At 35.7% G+C, this 4,605-nt stretch overlaps 1 pseudogene; it reads right to left on the bottom strand.

Annotated features, from left to right (window-relative positions):
* Positions 1–3,717: 3,717 nt before the first annotated feature.
* On the bottom strand, positions 3,718–4,315 carry LOC112865553 (protein tyrosine phosphatase type IVA 1 pseudogene; annotated as a pseudogene).
* Between the last annotated feature and the right edge of the window lie 290 nt (positions 4,316–4,605).

Below are 4,605 nucleotides of genomic sequence, written 5' to 3'. Positions count from 1 at the left end.
CTAGAATAAAATTAAGAGAATAATTCCAGTCATAATAGCATCAAAAAAAAAAAAAACTTAGGAAATTAAGAAGTGCAAGTCGTGTATACTGAAAATTACAAAATACTGCTGATAGAAATTAAAGAAGATCTAAGTAAATGGAAAGATGTTCCATATTCATGGATTTGAAAACAATATTGTCAAGGCTGCAATTCTCTCCAAATTATCTATAAATTCAATATTGTATCTATCAAAATCCTTTCAGGCTTTTTTTAATTGACAGACTAATCCTAAAATGTATATGGAAATGCAAAGGACCTAAAATAGCCAGGGGCGCCTGGGTGGCTCATTCGGTTGAGTGTCCAAGTTTGGCTCAGGTCATGATCTTGCAGTTCGTGAGTTCCAGCCCCATGTTGGGCTGTGTGCTGGCAGGTTGGAGCCTAGAGCCTGCTTCAGATTCCATGTCTCCCTCTCTGCCCATTCCCCACTTGTGCTCCCCCCACCTCAAAAAGAAATAAACACTTAAAATAGCCACACAAAAAAAGTACACTATCCAATTTCAAAACTTCCTATAAAGCTACAGTGATGAAGACTGTGTGGTTATGTAGATCAATAGAAAATAATTGAGAATTCATAACTAAATCCTTATTTGTATGCCAAATTGATTTTCAACAAAGCTACAAAGATAATTCAGTGGGGGAAAGGATAGTCTTTCAATAAATGATGCTGTGACAAATGAATATCCACATGCCACAAAAAAGTAGACATTTACCTCACACCATACACAGAAATTAACCCAAAATATATCATAGACCTAAATGTAAGAGCTAAAACTATAAAACTTCTGAAGAAAATATAGCAGAAAACTCTCTGTGGCTGAGGAGAGTTCTTAGATACAATTTAAAACATGATTTATAAAAGAAAAATTGTAAATTATAATTCATTTTTTTAAGTTTTGCCTTTGAAACATACAATTAAGAGAGAAAAAAAGCAACAGACTAAGAGAAAATACTTGCAAATTATATATCTGATAGAAGCATTGGATCCAGAATACATGAAAAATTTTTACAGCTCAATAAGAAGACAAAATGACACAATTGAGAAAGTAGACATGTTTGAATTGACATATTACTACAAAAGATACATGAATGGCTAACACACACATGAAAAGATGCTTAACATTACTGGTCATATGAAAATTAAAACCCCAAAGGAATACCACTTCACACTTACCAAAAACGCTATAATAAAAAAAGATATTAAGTGTTGGTGAAGATTAGAACCTCTTCTAATAAGACTTTGTCTCTTAAGCACTATGAGATTAAGGGAGATTCCCCTCTTTTAAGTCTTCATTCTAACTTCCCAGGCTCTCATACATAGCCCCAGAACTCAGCAAGTATCATTTAGTATAGTGGACACTGTGGCTGCACCACCCAGGTCCCTCTGCAGGTCTGAAACACTCATTCCCCAAGCTGCCACAAGTATTACCAGCTGAAGGTTCACAGCTGTATTCCCCTTCTGGGGATTGCACTTGACTAAAGAAAGGTTACGCCTCAGGGACAAACTGCATCCAATGACTCGTTAATTTAAGTCCAAAGATTCAACTCTTTCACCTCAACTGAGGATTATCTTTAAATAGCTATTACAGCTTCAGAGCTCCCTGCAAGATTGGCTAAGGCCAGTTTTGCAACTGTATGTATCACCATTCAACAAGTTCTACCATTCCCTCGTTCTTTTGCTCCCTCAAAGGTGTTGAGACGACTCCCCAATAAATCTCCAAATGCAAACCTCAGATTTAGTTTATGTTTTCTGAGGACCACAACTTGCAACATGGGTAGAGACCCACCTCATGGACCACACCTGATTCTTAGGCCACGTCCAGAGCCTGTAAATGCTACTATTGGGGAAGGAGGAGATGGCCACTCACCTCAGGAGAGCTCCTCCCTCTCTGGAATTCCTATTCACCTAGTTCTTGTTGCTTTCACAGTTCTCATATGTCTTCAAACATACTACTTTTTAAATTTTTCCATATTTTTCTGGTTGTTGCAGGGTGGGTGGTGGAATGCCACAACCTACCACACCCCATCCAGAAGTAGAAAGCTCTAGACACAGATTCTCAAAACTCCAAAAGTATGGATATTGAACTGTAGTCCAAGAAGTTATTTATCTTATTTATATTACTTATATATTGTTAAATTTGCTGAAATTTTTATTGTCAAATGTAATGAAATATTTCATGTACTCTTAAAAATAATATGGATTCTTACTGTTCAATGTAATGCCCCTTATATTGTCATGGGACCAAGCCTGTTAATTGTTTTGTTCAAATCTATATCCTTCTGATTTTTTTCTACTTGAACTGTTTCTGAAAAATAGTAAAATTTCCCATCACTATCATAAACTTGTCAATTTTCCTTGTAGTTCTCTCCATATTTGCTTTATACATTTTGGACCAATGTTGTTTGATGCATTAAGTTTAGAATTGTTCTGACTTCCTGGTGAAATGAAACTTGAAACTTTAATGATTTTTGTTATCTCTAGTAATGCCTTTGCTTCTACTTTTACTAATATCAACACAGCTCTACCATCTTGCCTCTTTCTTCTGCAATTCATTATTTATTCAGATGGTTAAGCTCTTCTACTGGCTGCTGAATGGTGAACACTGAAATTATTTCTCCTCCAGAACTATATTCCCAGATGGTATGAATATATGGTTAAACTAGCATTAATACATGTCATCATTTTATCAATCACATAATAGAACAAAGTATCCAGATATCCAAATACGAATTTACTGAGTTCAAAAAGCATATAAAATATTAGATGCTTGATCACTTCATTATTGGAAACTCACTTCTTTTTTGATTGGAAGACAAGAAAAAATATGCTTCAAAGAAAAATAGTTAATAAACAACTTCCAATAGATATGAAGAATTGCAAGATTTCAGAAATATTATAAATAAGAAATATTTTAGCTACAAAGCATCTCAGCCTTAATTTTTAACTAAATAAAAGACCTATTCTATACATCCTGCACAAGACAAAGGCAACACTTTACTGGAGATATTTCATAGCCTCTTCCCACTCTGTCTTCAGGCCCTCTTCCTCTAAGTTGTACCCCAACTGTAAACATAAAGTAACTGTAAGGCTTTTTTGTCTGAAGACATTACACACATGTGCTTCTGTACAACGTATATCTTATATGAACTTTTAACCACACATTTGTGATTTTTCAAAATGGAGGCATTCATAACAGCACAAAATGAGCTTTATAGAAAGACATTAAATAATCCCCATAAGCCTTGGTAAGAATCCAATAAAATCAATTTTTGCTAAAACCTGATGTATACCAGTACGCTTGTAGGGTGGCAAACATGAATAACCACATAGGCCCTATTGGCAATATTTGAAATGACTAAAGGAATAAACCACATATGGTTTCCAGTACTATTCATAATCTAGGATTTTAATTCTGCATGATACTAAAAATACACAAGTATTGTGCTGGATATTTTGGCACCTAATCTCTCAATTTCTTACATATTATTTCTGGCATGGGAATAGTAGTAAGCCAAACATAGAGGCTGCAATTCTGTCAAGCTTGCTCCTTTTTCAATATTCCTATGGAAGCTTCATTAGACTTGTCATTCATTAAGCCTACATGTTGGCTAATATGTACGATAATTAAGTCCTGTCTCAAGTTCCATTTCCAAGGCAACAGCATCAGGCAGCCAAGTTTTATTGAATGTAACAATTGTTTCTATGACCACTGGAGGCTTTGTAGCACAGCCGCATTTTAGAACAATATTTCTCCAAATACAGAAGTTGCTTAGTGTTAAAAGCTCCACGCCACTTTTGTCTTATAAACTGTACTGCATGTTCATTTTTCATTTCACCTTCAATTAGTGCTAGGGCAACAAGCATTGGGGTTCTCCCAAGACCTGCAACACAGTGAACATCAATACAACAACCAGGTTCTTCACGAAATTTAATGTTGACAAGACTTAACCAGTCCTCAACAATCTGGTTAGATGGTGATGAACCATCATCAAAAGGCCAATCCAGCACCTGGATGCCTTCTTTCTCCACAAGAGCAGTGTTGTAGGTTGCTTCACATACTCTTACTATTGTAGTAACTCCATATTCCTTAAGTTCTTCTATAAATTTGTTGAAGGTTGCACTGGTTGGACTGTGTGTAACAAGAAATTTCATGTTCCTGTATGTGACTTCCACCGGGGCTGGCCGGTTCATTGGAGCCATGTTAATTTAGTTAAAATATTCAATACAGTTACGAAAAAATGTTTTAAAGTTTTGAATACAGAAATTATATAAAGCAAACAAAGTATCCTCTAATATATTCCACTGGAAATTGTCAATGATTTAAATATGTAGTAGAGAGTAACAGGAAATGAAATGAACCTAACAGGAAATAATCCCTCAGTTCAGTATTCTGAGTCCATGGAAAGGATGTGCACACAGGTTTACCCCATCCAGGTCAAAATTCTTGTAAAATGCTCCGATGATGTCAACTGTGCACTTCTGTGCCCAGGATAAGGGCTCTTATGGAGGTTTCTTGGTGTAGTAGTATGAATCTCTCCAGTTCACTTGTCCTCATAAAGGTTGCGC

Source organism: Puma concolor, chromosome D1 (genome assembly GCF_028749965.1).
Source record: "Puma concolor isolate L17-30 chromosome D1, mPumCon1.1.hap2, whole genome shotgun sequence".
In the NCBI taxonomy this organism is placed as follows: domain Eukaryota; kingdom Metazoa; phylum Chordata; class Mammalia; order Carnivora; family Felidae; genus Puma; species Puma concolor.
Note: the sequence above shows the minus strand (reverse complement) of the source record. Positions and strands in the feature narration are given on the sequence as shown.